The sequence below is a fragment of the Coturnix japonica genome, chromosome 4 (genome assembly GCF_054131305.1).
Source record: "Coturnix japonica strain WE chromosome 4, WE-NBRP24, whole genome shotgun sequence".
Lineage (NCBI taxonomy): Eukaryota > Metazoa > Chordata > Aves > Galliformes > Phasianidae > Coturnix > Coturnix japonica.
In genome coordinates this window covers 67,657-85,463 of record NC_140666.1, presented here as the reverse complement: position 1 = coordinate 85,463, position 17,807 = coordinate 67,657, and the positions used below count along the sequence as shown (strand labels likewise).

The following is a 17,807-nucleotide window of genomic DNA, read 5'->3' as shown; positions in this document are numbered from 1 at the left end:
CTGAGCATTTCACCAGACAGGTTCCCTCCTCTGTCTTCCTGCAAAGATACAAGGATAAAAACCTCATTTCCTCTGAGCAACAATTGGAAACAAGACCAGAAAATTATTAATTCAAAGGCACTTTTAGGAGATGTATAACAGAGTCCTTCCCAGTTACACGAGCTTACGCTGTGGCCTTTGGAGAAACAAGCTGCCTTTGTGGTCCTGAGGGTTCCTTTTTGTCATCTGTTGGGCACAGCAAGAGAGCTTTTCTTGTACAAATCTATGCCCTGTGTACCTTTCTCCATCCCAAAACCTAGAGTTGCGGTGCAGACACTGGATGCTGACCAGAGCAGTAAAAGAACAGAAGAGGGGAAAAGCAGATACAGGTAAGACAACTAAAGGAAAGGAAAAGAGCAGAAGAGAAGGAAGGATACGGTTAAGAACAAAGGACAGAAGATGGAAAGTGCTATAGAGGATTGGACTGGACATGAGCAGATCAGAGCTACACCAAGGTGTGGCTTCTCCCTGTGTCCCTGTCCACCACTGGCAACATCCCCCAATGACAGGGATGATGCTGCTCCAGCAGCTGATGGGGTTGTGGTCTGGGGTTACGTTCTATGCAGAGCCTCCACAACCTGCTACAGACCCCCAGTTCCCTGCCACTTCTTTTTTTTCCAGGTGTCTGCACACAAGGAACAGGTGTTCCCCATGCCCTGCATGCTGGTAATTAGTGTGGGCAATTACTGTGTGGGAATTGGGGGAGGGAAATTCAGGGGTGGGATAGTGAGGAGGAATTGGAGGGGGCTGGGAAATTGTTTGGGTGGGATTGTAGAGATCAGATATGACTGTTAGGATGGGGGATATTTGGTTGGAAATATTGTCATTTCTATTACTCATTGCTTTGTATAAGTTATTAAATGCTTTATGTTCCCTCTGCTACATCTCTGCTTGCAGTCATTTGTGCAGTGACAAAGGTCCTCAGCTCTACATGCTCACCTCCAAGGTAGGATGGAGCACCACAGATGGCAGTGTTCCACAGCTGCCACCAGCAGCCCCAGCTCGTCCCTCCACACCTGAGGTGTGAGTGGCTGTGAGAGGAATGTCTCTGTGGAAGTGCAGCTCATTCCTCCCCTCTGATGGGGGCAGAAGGCATCTGCATTTCCCTCATGGCTCTTATTTCCTGTGTTACTGTGGGAAATGAGCTGAGCCACTGTGCCTCCCTACTATGGCAAGCTCTGCAGCTCTGCCACTGTCTTTATACTCAGCTGCTCCTGTGTGTAATGCTCCACACTTGGACCCTGCAGAGCCCAAAGGCCTCCTTGGCTGCTGTTACTCACCTGGACATTGAGGGTGCTGTGTCTCCAGTCTGTACCTGCTTCCAGGTGGCACTTGCAAGACACTGCGAGTCCACCTGGTTGGAACTGCAGTCAACAAACACAAATGTGAAAGAAATAAGAAAGGATTCTTTCATTTCACAGGCTTTCATCTCCATTGAAAGATGTTCTGCTGTGCAGCACAGCTGGGAGCATTTCATATGTGCAAAAAAGGGGGATAGGCCCTGGCTGTGCCCGGCCCCCTTCCGGCCCAGGCCCCAAAGCAGCCCCGACTGTGCTGGGTTCCCCTCTCACCTGGGCCCTGCAGTGGCCTCAGCTGTGCCTGGTCCCCCTCTGCTCTGGGCCCTGAGCTGGCCCCAGCTGTGCCTGGTCCTCCTCCATCCTGGGCCCCAAGGCCCTGCCTCTGCCTGCTCCCCCTCTGCTCTGGGCCCTGAGCTGGCCCTAACTGTGCCAGGCCCCCCTCTGGCACAGGCCCTGCCTCAAGCCCCGCCCCCTGTGGGCAGCAGTGCTAGTGCCTGTTGGTTTTGCTCTCTTCCCTCTTCTTTCCCTGTTCTCTTCACAAATGCTTTCAGATCCCCCAGGATGACGTGCACTGATACTGCTGCCTTCTTCCTGCACAAACTTTCTGATAAGCTCAGCTTTTTCTACAGAGTAGCGTGCCTTTGGAAGTGCTTGGAGGATGTAAACTAACAGCAAGAGAACACTGAGCTCTTCTGGGTCTTTCTAGACATGGCAAAGGGACAGGAGAGTGTGCTCAGCCTCGAGTGGTTGCTTGTATGCAGAAATCACAGTTGTCAACATCTGTGCTGTTTTGCTGTAGGCAGTAGTGTGTGACAAGAAGCCTACAATTATCAATTTAGTTAACGTAATTAATTGTAACAGTTCCCCTTTCTTCTTCCCTTGACACTTGGGTTATGGAGTTCTCCTATGCTATGTGCCGGTGTAATACCTCTGAGCCACAGCACTGTTGCGTTTAGCAAAGCTCATGGCAACAGGCTTTGGCCAACCTCAGAGCTACGTAGATGATGAGAAGATATCCGATGATAGGAGAGAAAATGAACAAGCTCCAAGGTAAGTGTTGTTTTTTCCTTCTAGTCAGCACGCCATCGCTAAATCTTCCATGCTGTGACTTTTATCGTGACAGTGATGATCCCTTAACCTCACACCTTTAGCACAGCACTTTCTGTGGAGATTCCCACCAGTGACAAAGTATTAGTGCCGCTTTTCTGCCTGTTTCTTTTTTGTCTGTATTTTCCAGAATGTGGGTATTTCTTTCATTGCCCACAAACACTGCCCAGTGCAGGAGGAGGCAGGGACAAGAGTCAGGAGCAAGGGCAGAATAGTTTCTCAGTTAGTGAATGGAATGCCAGTGTTTTCTGCATATGGACTTGCCATAGTGCTTCTTACAAGGCCTAACAGTGGGATGAAATGTGCCCTGAAGCAGGTGTGCTTGCAGGAAGGCAAAAGAGAATTGCAAATAACGCTAAGGGGGGCCAGTAAGATGATCAGAGGGCTGGAGTACCTTTCCTGTGAGGACAGGTTGAGGGAACTGGGCTTGTTGTGCTTGGAGAAGAGAAGGTTCCAGGGAAACCTCGCTGTGGCCTTCTAGTATTTGAAAGGAGCATATAAACAGGCAGGGGAATGGCTGTTTACAAGGGTGGATAGTGATAAGACAAGGGGGAATGGTTTTAAAGTTATATGGGGACGTTTAGGTTGGATATTAGGTTGATGTTTTTCACACAGAGGGTGGTGACACACTGGAACAGGTTGCCCATGGAGGTTGTGGATACTCCATCCCTGGAGGCATTCCAGGCCAGGCTGGATGTGGCTCTGGGCAGCCTGGTCTGCTGGTTGGAGACCCTGCACACTGTGGTCCTTTTCAACCCAGGCTATTCTATGAGTCTATGGCTGTTTTTAACACCAAAATGCAACTTGGCTTGTAATTGTTTCTAAAATGATCTGGTTCGTCCTGTTTGGAATGTGATATTTCTACAGCAGAAGGATGCAGAAGTGAAAAGGCTCAAAACGCTACTGAAGGAAATTGCCAAATGTCAGGACAACCTCGAGGAAGCAAATGAATCCATAAGAAAACCATCGAGATGAATTATTTCCTATGGCCAGACCACGGGGGGGCAACGAGGTGGCCGCCACCCACCCCCCATCTCCGTCCCCTTCATCCAACATGAAGGGGGTGATGACGGCGGGGGGCCGAGCCCCTTCTCACACCAACTGGCTTTCGGGTCCCACTCCCAGCGTTTCCCACATGGAGTCGAACATACGGCGTCGCCTGGAGGCATCCCAAGGTGGGGGGAGGGTCGCAATTGAGCCGCTACGGGTAAAGGAAGGGGGGGCAAAGAGGAGTCGGAGACACCCCCCATCGCCCGGGGCCTTAGGAGCTGAATAGGGCATTGACCGGGAGGAGTGGGGGGTGGGGGGGAAACCGGGAGGGCCGCAGGGTGAGCCTTAATTCTGCTCCCCCCGACTCCAACCGCACCGATCAGCCCTGAGCCCCCCCCCCCCCACCTGCAGCAGCACCGGCAGGATGTGGAGGCGATGAGGGGGGGTCGCGTTGTCGGGCTCCAAACGGAGGCAAAGCCGTAACCCCCCTCCGGGGCTCCCCATCATGCCAAAGCCCTCCCGTAACCCCCCCAGGCTCCGGGCAGCCAAACGCCGCAGGTAGCGGCTGCACGCTTTGGGCCGGGGGGGGCCGGGCGCCCGAGCCAATACTCTCAGGTATCCCCGCAGCCCCCCTTCGTTTTGGGTGGTGGGGGGGGGCGCCCACGGGGGTACACGAGCAGCAGCAGCAGCAGCTCCACCTGTAGGGGGGGGACACACAGCCCTCCGTGGAGACACAGCTGACACGTCCCCACTCCTCTGAGGACACCACCCCCCCCCCTTCCCGGGATCGCCTTCCTCCGGCTCTGTAGGCCGTAGGAACCAAAGCAAGGGCGGAACGCCAGTGAAGCGGATCGCGTTTCCCAGGGGACTCATTTCCGCAGAGCACGCGTTCCCTCCGGGGGAGCGGGTTACGGCACGGACCCATTGGGGATAATGGGGGGAAGGGGGAGTGGAGACCGGAGAGGCCTGACCTGGTTGCGTGGGGCGGAGGGGGGGGAACGGCAGAGGGAGCGGAAGAGGTTTGTGGGCTGAGGGCCGCCAACAGCCGCCCCCAAGGCTCCAGCATGGTTTAAGGGGGTATTTTGGAGCTAAGGTGTGGATTTGAGATCCATAGGGTGGGTTTAAGGGGGTATTTGGGGGCTGAGGGGTGGATTTGGGGTCCATAGGGTGGGTTTGGGGGGTATCTGGGGGTTATGGGGTGGCCTTTGGGGGTTTTAAGGTGGGCTTGGGGGGTGTTTGGGGGCTGTGGGGTGGGATTAGGGTGCAGTGGGGTGGGTTTGGGGTCTATATTGTAGGTTTAAGGGAGTATTTGGGGGCTGAGGGGTGGATTTTGGGGCCATAGGGTGGGTTTGGGGGGTATCTGGGGGTTATGGGGTGGACTTTGGGGGTTTTAAGGTGGGCTTGGGGGGGTGTTTGGGGGCTGTGGGGTGGGATTAGGGTGCAGTGGGGTGGGTTTGGGGTCTATAGGGTGGGTTGGGGGAGGTATTTGGAGTCAGTGGGGGCACTCTAAGACCCCAGTTTAATGGGGGGGGCGGGGGGGTCTCTTTGGAACCAAATTGGGTTGAAGGGGAAGGGGCGTGGGGGGCAATCTTTATGCCTACGGCGCCCCCTAGTGGTCACCCAGAGCCACGACAGGGGAACTTTGTGTCCTTCCGTGCAGGGGGGCAGAGCTTAGGGGCGGGCCCATATGAGTGTATATGGCCCGGCCCCCTCCCATCATCAGCGCTTCCTGCCCCGGGGCTGCGCCGCACCCAACACTGCGTTCCGGGTTTCTATATAAAGGGTGTGTGTGTGTGTGTTATTAATGAGTATATATTGAAGGGGGGGGGGTGGGCTTTATTTTGGGGAGTTGGTAAGGGAGGAGAGGGCAGTGAGCGGCGTGACGCAGTGCAACAGCAATCCTTGCTGCTCTCTCTGCTTGTTTGCTCACAGGCATGTTTTCATGCTGCATGAAGGCTTTCTAAAGCTGTTAGCAGGGTCACTTGGGATAGGAGGAGGGGAAACAGTTTCAGGCAGAAAGAGGGAAGATTGGCTTTGGATGGGAGGAAGAAGGATTTGGCTGGAGGGTGGTGAGGCACTGGGATGTCTTGCCCAGAGAGGTGGTGGGTGCCCAGACAGGCTTTCAAGGCCAGGCTGGACCAGGCTCAGAGCAACCTCATCTGGAGGTAGGTGTCCCTGTTCCCCGCAGGGCGGTGGGACCGGGTGCCCTTTTGGGGTTCCTTCCTGCTCCAATTGTTCCATGATTCTCTCATACAAAGGCGGCCACCGCATCCCAGACGGCAACTCGCTCTGGAGATTAAAATAAAAGCAGGTCACACTCTGCATCTGCTGCTTCCTGGCACCCCTCCCACTGCTGGGCAGGATGGAGGTGGCAGATGGAAAGTGCCATTTCCATCCCAAGACTGGCTGCAGCACCGCTCCCTTGGGGGCTGTGGGCACGTGTACCTTCAGTGTCACTGCATGTCTGTCCAGAGGCAGTTCCCACCCTGGGGCCGTTCTTGCTCATCCTGGGTTGCTCCTTGTTGGTGTCAGCCATGCTGGAGCTCATCCTTCAGATGTGTCTGCTCTGTACCAGATGCTCCTTCAGGATGCAGGACCCTCATCTGTGCTCTGCCTTCAACCCCCCTCCTGGGTGGCCGTGACTCCAACCCCAATGGCTTCTTTATAGGTCAACGTGGGATCCCAGACTCCAACCCCAATGGCTTCCAAGGCCAACATGGGCTCCCATCATGGCCTGGTGAGACACGGCAACAGCTGAACGCAGAGCTCACGAGGTACGAAGGGGAACTGAAGGCTGTGATGAAGAAGCTGAAGGAGGAATATGGCGACGTCGTGACCTTAAAGGGCCAAAGCTATGAGGAAAAGATGAGGAGGAACCGGGGGGAGATGCTCTACAGGCTGCAGCAGGGCAGGAGAGCTGCTGCCATGGGGGGCATCAAGCAGCCAAAGGTGGGAAGGTGCTGAGGTGGAGTTTGGAAGCCCCACGGCTTAATTTGGGGTCTGGTTTTGGGTTCATTTTGCATCATTTTGGGCCTGTTTATTTAGGGTTTGGATTTTGGGTTCATTTTTAGGCCCACAATGTGTCAGTTCTGTGCGTTGAGGCTGAAGGGGGAAGTGGGGGGTTGGGGATGGGATGGAGGGGTTAATTGGTTCCTATAAATGGAAGGGAAGGATTTGGGGCCATCAATGAAGGGGTTCGTTGGTTCCTATAAATGGAAGGGATGGATTTGGGGTGGTGGATGAAGGTTCATTGGTGATGGGTTTGGGGTCATGGGTGGAGGTACATTGGAGATGGATTTGGGGCTGTGGATAAAGGGGTTCATTGGTTCCTCTAAATGGAGGGATGAATTTGGGGCTGTGAATAAAGGTTCATTGGAGATGGATCTGGGGCCATGGATGTATCAGAGTATCACAGTCTCATGCGGGTTGGAAGGGACCTTAGAGATCATCGAGTCCAACCCCCAGGATTTGAGCCTCCTGTGTAGCAGAGCGGCACTTCTACCACTTGCGTCACAGGGGGGATTTGAACCCGGGCCTCTGGTGTTGCAAAGTGGCGTCCTTAACCACTGTGCCACCGGAGGCACACAATGTAGCTTCATTGGTTCCTAGAAATGGAAGGGGGGGATTTGGGGCCGTGGATGGAGGGGTTGATTGGTGATGGATTTGGGGATGGGGGCAGGGGAAGGGATTCATGATGTGGCTGCAGCTTTCTATAATGCATCATTTGGAGCCTTTTGAATGCTCTCTACTACCTGATCAACAACACCACCAGGCAGTACAGCTTTGTGGCATCTCCTTTAAAAAAAGGGGCTTTGGAAGCTGATCTATGACCAGTCCTATAAGCTGTGGCCATGGTGAAGCCAAGGAAATCAAGACAGGAATGTGACACGCCAATGAGTTCTGTTCCCTTTATTGCAGCACTGGGTGCGTGGGGATCACTGCAGCGACTACCCATTGATAGGCATAGCCTATACATGGTCATTAATCCCAATGACATGGGCAGAGATTCCAAGCATTAATGAACATCTCTGGTGGTGGTGGGATGAAGGCTAATAGCCATTCTCACTATAAATGCCCAACTCTCTAAGGGGGGGTGCCCAAACTGGTTCCTGTTGATGCTACGTCCAGCTGAGGCATCTGTTCTGCCATCTTATCTTCAACACCAGCACATCTGCAATCTTATTTTCAACAGCAGCACATCTGTCCAATCTTCCCTTGAAAGCAAACTCTGCGGCCCACTCCCTGTTCTGTTCCTGAGCTGACATTTACTCCAGCGCCTTTGTCCTTCAGGTTGGATCTGCTTAAGTTGTGCATGATTCACAACCCTAACTCTGACCCAAACGCCATCCCAAACCCTAAACCAAAACCGAACCCTAATCCAAGGCCGAAGCCTAACCCAAACCCAACCCTACCCTAATCCAGTGCCAAAGCCTAACCATAAACCAACACAGACACAAACCCAAACTCAACATAGACACAAACCCAAACCCCAAACCTAAAACCAACTGTACCCCTAACCCAAACCCAGCATAGATACAAACGCAAACCACAAATCTAAAACAAACCCTACCCCAAACTGAAACCCCAAAACCAACATAGACACAAACCCAAACCCCAAAGCTAAACCCAACCCTACCCTGAACCCTAATCCAAATCTAAAACCAACCCTACCCTGAAGCCAAATCCAAATCGAAAACCAACCCTACCCCAAACCCCAAACCTAAAACCTAAAAGCAAGCCTACCCCAAACCCAACATAGACACAAACCCAAATCCCAAACCTAAAACCAACCCTACCCTGAACCCTAATCCAAATCTAAAACCAACCCTGCCCCAAACCCAAATCTAAAACCAACCCTACCCCAAACCAAAAACCCAAACCCAAAACCAACCCTACCCCAAACCCAAACCCCAAACGTAAAACCAACCATATCCCAAACCCAAACCCCAAACCTAAAACCAACCCTGCCCCAAACGCAAACCCCAAAGCTAAAACCACAGCTACCCCAAACTGAACACAGACACAAACCCAAACCCCAAACCTAAAACCAACCTTACCCTGAACCCTAATCCAAATCTAAAACCAACCCTACCCTCAACCCTAATCCAGATCTAAAACCAACCCTGCCCCAAACCCAAACCCCAAACCTAAACCCAATATAGACACAAACCCAAACCCCAAACCTAAAACCAACCCTACTCCAAACCCAAACCAAAACCAACCCTACCCCAAACCCAAACCCCAAACCTAAAACCAACCCTACCCTGAACCCAAACCCCAAACCTAAAACCAATCCTATCCCAAACCCAAACCCCAAACCTAAAACCAACCCTGCCCCAAACCCAAACCCCAAAGCTAAAACCACAGATACCCCAAACCCAAACCCCAAACCTAAACCCAACATAGACACAAAACCAAACTCCAAAGCTAAAACCAACCCTACCCCAAACCCAATCCTCAAACCCAAACCCAACATAGACACAAACCCACTGTGACCTTCAAGGACCCTCCTGTGCTGGTGTGTCACAATGACACTCTGACCTCATAGAAGCAACCCAGGGTGGGGCAGGGGCAGTGGGGCAGCACGGAACCCACCGGCCCCATTCTGCAATTGGTTCAGGTCCTGCAAGGAGCTGTGTGAGCGGTGCAGCAATGCGGGCCCAATTTGCCAGCGGAACATTAACAGCGCTGCAGTGTCTGAAGCTGCTGCAGGAGCAGAAGCAGGTGAGCAATGAATGGACGAGCAGCATTGGGTTGAGCTGCAGCTGGATGGAGGGCAACCTGCACAAGGCATGGCAGCACTGGGTTGAGCTGCAACTGGAGGGCACCCTGCACATAGCATGGCAGCATTGGGTTGAGCTGCTGCTGGATGTGTCATGTCACTCACATATACAAGAAGGGGAGCAGGGAGGACCCGGGGAACTACAGGCCGGTGAGTCTCACCTCCGTGCCTGGGAATATCATGGAACAGATCGTCCTGGACAACATGCTCCATTACATAAAGAATGAGCATGTGATCCGAGACAGCCAGCACGGCTTCACCATGGGAAGGTCATGCTTAACTAATCTTGTGGCCTTCTATGATGGAGTGACGGTGTTGGTGGACGAAGGGAAGGTGACTGATGTCATTTACCTGGACCTGAGCAAGGCCTTTGACATGGTCCCCCATCACATCCTCATCTCCAAATTGGAGGGAAGTGGATGTGATGGGTGGACAACTCGATGGATAAGCAATTGGTTGAAAGGCCGCAGACAGAGGGTGGTGGTCAATGGCTCTATGTCCAGGTGGAGGCCAGTAACGAGCGGTGTCCCTCAAGGGTCTGTCTTGGGAGCGGTGCTCTTGAACATCTTTATTAATGACATTGATAAGGGAATTGAGTGCACCCTCAGCAGGTTTGCTGACGACACCAAGCTGAGTGGTGCGGTCGATACGTTGGAAGGAAGGGGTGCCATTCAGAGGGACCTCAACAGACTAGAAAGCTGGGCTTGTGTGAATCTAATGAGGATCAACACGGCAAAGTGCAAGGTTTTGCACATGGGCCGGAAGAACCCCAGGCACCTGTACAGGCTGGGAGGAGTTGTCCTTGAGAGCAGCTCGGCTGAGAAGGACCTCAGGGTCCTGATGGACAAGAGACTTAACATGAGCCAGCAGTGCGCTCTGGCAGCTCGGAAAGCAAATGGGATCCTGGGCTCCATCAGGAGAGGGGTGGTCAGCAGGGATAGGGATTGTCCCTCTCTACTCAGCTCTTGTGAGGCCCCATCTGGAGTACTGTGTCCAGGTGTGGAGCCCTCAGTACAAGAAAGACATAGAGATTTTGGAAAGGGTCCAGAGGAGGGCCATCAAGGAGCCTCCCAAAGAGATCATGCCATCCCAAACCATTCCCTGGTTCTAAATGACCTTCAAGGACTCTTCCATCACAAACCATGCTCTGCGTCTGTGACCTTCAAGGACCCTCCAGTGCTGGTGTGTCACAATGACACTCTGACCTCATAGAAGCCACCCAGGGTGGGGCAGGGGCAGTGGGGCAGCACGGAACCCACCGGCCCCATTCTGCAATTGGCTCAGGTCCTGCAAGGAGCTGTATGAGCAGTGCAGCAATGCGGGCCCAATTTGCCAGCGGAACATTAACAGCGCTGCAGTGTCTGAAGCTGCTGCAGGAGCAGAAGCAGGTGAGCAACGAATGGACGAGCAGCATTGGGTTGAGCTGCAGCTGGATGGAGGGCAACCTGCACATGGCATAGCAGTACTGGGTTGAGCTGCAACTGGAGGGCACCCTGCACATCGCATGGCAGCATTGGGTTAAGCAGCAAAGGGAGGGCAACCTGCTCAAGTCATGGCAGCATTGGGTTGACCTTCATCTGGAGACAGATAACTGGGGTAGAAATGTCTTTATTTTGTAGAGGAAAACAGGAATTCTTGAAACAATGGATTCTCTTATCCAACAAACCAACATTCAGTAACGAAAATGTCTTCTTTGGGGATGAAAAAAATTATTTGGTTTAGAAAATGCAATTTTTAGGGATGAAAATCATTTTATTTGCTAAGACAAATGTATTTTTGCAAGGATAAAGAGTGATACTCAAAAATGAACTTTTTATTTCTTTCAGAGATAAGTACAGCTATTGGTGTCAAAGTTCTCAATATCTTGACAGAAATCGATATTTCGGGTGGAAATGTCCTTATTTTGTAGAGGAATACAGGAATTCTGGAAACAATCTACCATGTTATGCTCCAAAGCATAATTTTGTAGAGATAATGCCTTCCTTTGGGTATGAAAACCAGTATTTTGTTTAGAAAATGCTATTTTTAGGAATGAAAAGAATTATTTTGGCAAGAAAATGAAATTTTTGCAAGGATAATTAGTGATACTTATGAGATTCCTTTATATTTCTGAGATAAGAAAGGATATTAGTGTGAAAGTTTTCTACATTATGACACAACTTGATATTTCTGGTGGGAATGTCCTTATTTTGTAGAGGAATTTGGGAATTCTAGAAACACCGTATTCTATTTTGCTCCAAAGCATCATTCTGTAGGGAAAATTTCTTCTTTTGGCGATGAAAAGCAGATGTGGTTAAGAATATGCTATTCTTAGGAATGAAAAGAATTTTCTTAGGTAAGAAAAAAATATTTTTGCCAGAATACGAAGTGATACTTAAGAGAGAACTTCTTATTTCTGGAAGAAGTGGTGATATTCCTGTGTAAATTTTAAAATTTCTTACAAAATTCTCATTTTGGGTGGAAATGTTCATAGTTTGAAGAGGAAAATAGGTATTCTGGTAGAAATGCATCCTATAATGCTACAGTGCATCATTTTCTAGAGAAAATATCTTCTTTTGGTTATGAAAACAGGTATTAGGTTTAGAAAACGCTATTTTTAGTGAAGAAAATTCATATTTTCAAAAGAAACTCAAATATTTGCCAGGATAAATGGTGATGCTTTAGAGAGAACTTATTATTTCTGGTCTATGTAGTGAAAGTTGTGTGTAAATTTCAAAAATTAGAACAGAAATTGATCTTTAGGGGGAAAGTGTCCTTATTTGAAAGAGGAATTCCGGTATTCTGTAAACAATGTATCATATTATGCTGCAAATATTCATTTTTTAGAGGAACTGTCTTCTTTTGAGGATGAAACCCAGTATTTTGGGGAGAAAATGATATTTTTAGGGCTGAAAAGCATTGTATTTGTTAAGAAAAATGTATTTTTGCAAGGATAAGAAGTGATACTCAAGAATGTACCTTTTTTTTTTTTTCTGGGATAAGTACTGCTATTAATGTCAAAGTTCTCTAAATCTTGACAGAAATTGATATTTTGGGTGGAAATGTCCTTATTTTGTAGAGGAATACAGGAATTCATGAAACACTGTATTCTATTATGCTCCAAAGGAACATTCTGTAGAGATAATGTCTACCTTTGGGGATGAAAACCAGTATTTTGTTTAGAAAATGCAATTTTTAGGAATGAAAAGCATTAGTTTGGTAAGAAAATGAAATATTTGAAAGGATAATTAGTGATACTTATGAGATTCCTTTTTATTTCTGGGATAAGCAAGGATATTAGTGTGAAAGTTTTCTACATTATGACACAACTTGATATTTCTGGTGGGAATGTCCTTATTTTGTAGAGGAATTTGGGAATTCTTGAATCACTGTATTCTATTAGGCTCCAAAGCATCATTCTGTAGGGATAAAGTCTTTCTTTGTGTATGAAAACCAGTATTTTGTTTAGAAATGCTATTTTTAGGAATGAAATGCTTTATTTTTGAAAGAAAATGAAATTTTGGCAAGGATAATTAGTGATACTTCAGTGATAACTTTTTATTTCTGGTATGTGTAGTGACATTCATGTGAAAATTTTTAATGTTTTGACAGAAACTGATATTTCGGGTGGAACTGTCCTTATTTTGTAGAGTAAAACTGGTGTTCTGGAAACAATGTGTCATATTATGCTCCTAAGTATCATTTAGTAGAGAGAATATCTTCTTTTGGGAATTAAAAACCATATGTTGTTTAGAACATACTATTCTCAGGAATGAAAAGCATTTTCTTAGGTAAGAAAAATGTATTTTTGCCAGAATACGGAGTGATACTTAAGAGAGAACTTCTTATTTCTGGAAGAAGTGGTGATATTCATGTGTAAATGGTAAAAATTTTAACAGAAATTGTCATTTTGGGTGGAAATGTCCATCATTTGTAGAGGAAAACGTGTATTCTGGTAGAAATGCATCCTATAATGCTACAGTGCATCATTTTCTAGAGAAAATATCTTCTTTTGGTTATGAAAACAGGTATTAGGTTTAGAAAATGCTATTTTTAGTGAAGAAAATTCATATTTTCAAAAGAAACTCAAATATTTGCCAGGATAAATGGTGATGCTTTAGAGAGAACTTATTTCTCGTCTATGTAGTGAAAGTCGTGTGTAAATTTCAAAAATTAGAACAGAAATTGATCTTTAGGGGGGAAGTGTCCTTATTTGAAAGAGGAATTCCGGTATTCTGTAAACAATGTATCATATTATGCTGCAAATATTCATTTTTTAGAGGAACTGTCTTCTTTTGAGGATGAAACCCAGTATTTTGGGGAGAAAATGATATTTTTAGGGCTGAAAAGCATTGTATTTGTTAAGAAAAATGTATTTTTGCAAGGATAAGAAGTGATACTCAAGAATGTACCTTTTTTTTTTTTCTGGGATAAGTACTGCTATTAATGTCAAAGTTCTCTAAATCTTGACAGAAATTGATATTTTGGGTGGAAATGTCCTTATTTTGTAGAGGAATACAGGAATTCATGAAACACTGTATTCTGTTATGCTCCAAAGGAACATTCTGTAGAGATAATGTCTACCTTTGGGGATGAAAACCAGTATTTTGTTTAGAAAATGCTATTTTTAGGAATGAAAAGCATTAGTTTGGTAAGAAAATGAAATATTTGAAAGGATAATTAGTGATACTTATGAGATTCCTTTTTATTTCTGGGATAAGCAAGGATATTAGTGTGAAAGTTTTCTACATTATGACACAACTTGATATTTCTGGTGGGAATGTCCTTATTTTGTAGAGGAATTTGGGAATTCTTGAATCACTGTATTCTATTAGGCTCCAAAGCATCATTCTGTAGGTATAAAGTCTTTCTTTGTGTATGAAAACCAGTATTTTGTTTAGAAATGCTATTTTTAGGAATGAAATGCTTTATTTTTGAAAGTAAATGAAATTTTGGCAAGGATAATTAGTGATACTTCAGTGATAACTTTTTATTTCTGGTATGTGTAGTGATATTCGTGTGAAAATTTTTAATGTTTTGACAGAAATTGATATTTCGGGTGGAACTGTCCTTATTTTGTAGAGTAAAACTGGTGTTCTGGAAACAATGTGTCATATTATGCTCCTAAGTATCATTTAGTAGAGAGAATATCTTCTTTTGGGAATTAAAAACCATATGTTGTTTAGAACATACTATTCTCAGGAATGAAAAGCATTTACTTAGGTAAGAAAAATGTATTTTTGCCAGAATACGGAGTGATACTTAAGAGAGAACTTCTTATTTCTGGAAGAAGTGGTGATATTCATGTGTAAATGGTAAAAATTTTAACAGAAACTGTCATTTTGGGTGGAAATGTCCATCATTTGTAGAGGAAAACGGGTATTCTGGTAGAAATGCATCCTATAATGCAATAGTGCATCATTTTCTAGAGAAAATATCTTCTTTTGGTTATGAAAACAGGTATTAGGTTTAGAAAACGCTATTTTTAGTGAAGAAAATTCATATTTTCAAAAGAAACTCAAATATTTGCCAGGATAAATGGTGATGCCTTAGAGAGAACTTATTATTTCTGGTCTATGTAGTGAAAGTCGTGTGTAAATTTCAAAAATTAGAACAGAAATTGATCTTTAGGGGGGAAGTGTCCTTATTTGAAAGAGGAATTCCGGTATTCTGTAAACAATGTATCATATTATGCTGCAAATATTCATTTTTTAGAGGAACTGTCTTCTTTTGAGGATGAAACCCAGTATTTTGGGGAGAAAATGATATTTTTAGGGCTGAAAAGCATTGTATTTGTTAAGAAAAATGTATTTTTGCAAGGATAAGAAGTGATACTCAAGAATGTACCTTTTTATTTTTTTTTCTGGGATAAGTACTGCTATTAATGTCAAAGTTCTCTAAATCTTGACAGAAATTGATATTTTGGGTGGAAATGTCCTTATTTTGTAGAGGAATACAGGAATTCATGAAACACTGTATTCTATTATGCTCCAAAGGAACATTCTGTAGAGATAATGTCTACCTTTGGGTATGAAAACCAGTATTTTGTTTAGAAAATGCTATTTTTAGGAATGAAAAGCATTAGTTTGGTAAGAAAATGAAATATTTGAAAGGATAATTAGTGATACTTACGAGATTCCTTTTTATTTCTGAGATAAGCAAGGATATTAGTGTGAAAGTTTTCTACATTATGACACAACTTGATATTTCTGGTGGGAATGTCCTTATTTTGTAGAGGAATTTGGGAATTCTTGAATCACTGTATTCTATTAGGCTCCAAAGCATCATTCTGTAGGGATAAAGTCTTTCTTTGTGTATGAAAACCAGTATTTTGTTTAGAAATGCTATTTTTAGGAATGAAATGCTTTATTTTTGAAAGAAAATGAAATTTTGGCAAGGATAATTAGTGATACTTCAGTGAAAACTTTTTATTTCTGGTATGTGTAGTGATATTCGTGTGAAAATTTTTAATGTTTTGACAGAAATTGATATTTCGGGTGGAACTGTCCTTATTTTGTAGAGTAAAACTGGTGTTCTGGAAACAATGTGTCATATTATGCTCCTAAGTATCATTTAGTAGAGAGAATATCTTCTTTTGGGAATTAAAAACCATATGTTGTTTAGAACATACTATTCTCAGGAATGAAAAGCATTTTCTTAGGTAAGAAAAATGTATTTTTGCCAGAATACGGAGTGATACTTAAGAGAGAACTTCTTATTTCTGGAAGAAGTGGTGATATTCATGTGTAAATGGTAAAAATTTTAACAGAAATTGTCATTTTGGGTGGAAATGTCCATCATTTGTAGAGGAAAACGGGTATTCTGGTAGAAATGCATCCTATAATGCTACAGTGCATCATTTTCTAGAGAAAATATCTTCTTTTGGTTATGAAAACAGGTATTAGGTTTAGAAAACGCTATTTTTAGTGAAGAAAATTCATATTTTCAAAAGAAACTCAAATATTTGCCAGGATAAATGGTGATGCTTTAGAGAGAACTTATTATTTCTGGTCTATGTAGTGAAAGTCGTGTGTAAATTTCAAAAATTAGAACAGAAATTGATCTTTAGGGGGGAAGTGTCCTTATTTGAAAGAGGAATTCTGGTATTCTGTAAACAATGTATCATATTATGCTGCAAATATTCATTTTTTAGAGGAACTGTCTTCTTTTGAGGATGAAACCCAGTATTTTGGGGAGAAAATGATATTTTTAGGGCTGAAAAGCATTGTATTTGTTAAGAAAAATGTATTTTTGCAAGGATAAGAAGTGATACTCAAGAATGTACCTTTTTTTTTTTTCTGGGATAAGTACTGCTATTAATGTCAAAGTTCTCTAAATCTTGACAGAAATTGATAGTTTGGGTGGAAATGTCCTTATTTAGTAGAGGAATACAGGAATTCATGAAACACTTTATTCTATTATGCTCCAAAGGAACATTTTGTAGAGATAATGTCTACCTTTGGGGATGAAAACCAGTATTTTGTTTAGGAAATGCTATTTTTAGGAATGAAAAGTATTAGTTTGGTAAGAAAGTGAAATATTTGAAAGGATAATTAGTGATCCTTATGAGATTCCTTTTTATTTCTGAGATAAGCATGGATATTAGTGTGAAAGTTTTCTACATTATGACACAACTTGATATTTCTGGTGGGAATGTCCTTATTTTGTAGAGGACTTTGGGAATTCTTGAATCACTGTATTCTATTAGGCTCCAAAGCATCATTCTGTAGGGATAATGTCTTTCTTTGTGTATGAAAACCAGTATTTTGTTTAGAAATGCTATTTTTAGGAATGAAATGCTTTATTTTTGAAAGAAAATGAAATTTTGGCAAGGATAATTAGTGATACTTCAGTGATAACTTTTTATTTCTGGTATGTGTAGTGATATTCGTGTGAAAATTTTTAATGTTTTGACAGAAATTGATATTTCGGGTGGAACTGTCCTTATTTTGTAGAGTAAAACTGGTGTTCTGGAAACAATGTGTCATATTATGCTCCTAAGTATCATTTAGTAGAGAGAATATCTTCTTTTGGGAATTAAAAACCATATGTTGTTTAGAACATACTATTCTGGGGAATGAAAAGCATTTTCTTAGGTAAGAAAAATGTATTTTTGCCAGAATACGGAGTGATACTTAAGAGAGAACTTTTTATTTCTGGAAGAAGTGGTGATATTCATGTGTAAATGGTAAAAATTTTAACAGAAACTGTCATTTTGGGTGGAAATGTCCATCATTTGTAGAGGAAAACGGGTATTCTGGTAGAAATGCATCCTATAATGCTACAGTGCATCATTTTCTAGAGAAAATATCTTCTTTTGGTTATGAAAACAGGTATTAGGTTTAGAAAACGCTATTTTTAGTGAAGAAAATTCATATTTTCGAAAGAAACTCAAATATTTGCCAGGATAAATGGTGATGCTTTAGAGAGAACTTATTATTTCTGGTCTATGTAGTGAAAGTCGTGTGTAAATTTCAAAAATTAGAACAGAAATTGATCTTTAGGGGGGAAGTGTCCTTATTTGAAAGAGGAATTCCGGTATTCTGTAAACAATGTATCATACTATGCTGCAAATATTCATTTTTTAGAGGAACTGTCTTCTTTTGAGGATG

The 17,807-nt window shown here is 44.4% G+C and overlaps 2 long non-coding RNA genes across 6 annotated transcripts in view; one reads left to right on the top strand and one right to left on the bottom strand.

Annotated features, from left to right (window-relative positions):
• LOC146760876 (uncharacterized) overlaps positions 1–1,745 on the bottom strand; it is a 38,494-nt gene extending 36,749 nt beyond the window's left edge. Inside the window, exon 1 of one of the 3 annotated variants that reach the window (XR_014945029.1) lies at positions 1,611–1,745. This is a non-coding gene — a long non-coding RNA (uncharacterized LOC146760876). Of the gene's footprint in view, positions 1,054–1,319; positions 1,425–1,610 lie in introns of those variants that run through there. The other 2 variants (XR_014945028.1, XR_014945030.1) reach the window with 2 other exon arrangements.
• A 5-nt stretch (positions 1,746–1,750) lies between these two features.
• LOC146760875 (uncharacterized) lies at positions 1,751–6,817 on the top strand. Of its 3 annotated transcripts, none has more exons than XR_014945032.1 (2): positions 1,751–2,387; positions 6,103–6,817. It is a non-coding gene; the product is annotated as an uncharacterized LOC146760875 (long non-coding RNA). The 3 variants fall into 3 exon arrangements; XR_014945031.1 differs by lacking the exon at positions 1,751–2,387 and adding an exon at positions 5,192–5,217; XR_014945033.1 differs by lacking the exon at positions 1,751–2,387 and adding an exon at positions 5,279–5,599.
• Positions 6,818–17,807: the final 10,990 nt, after the last annotated feature.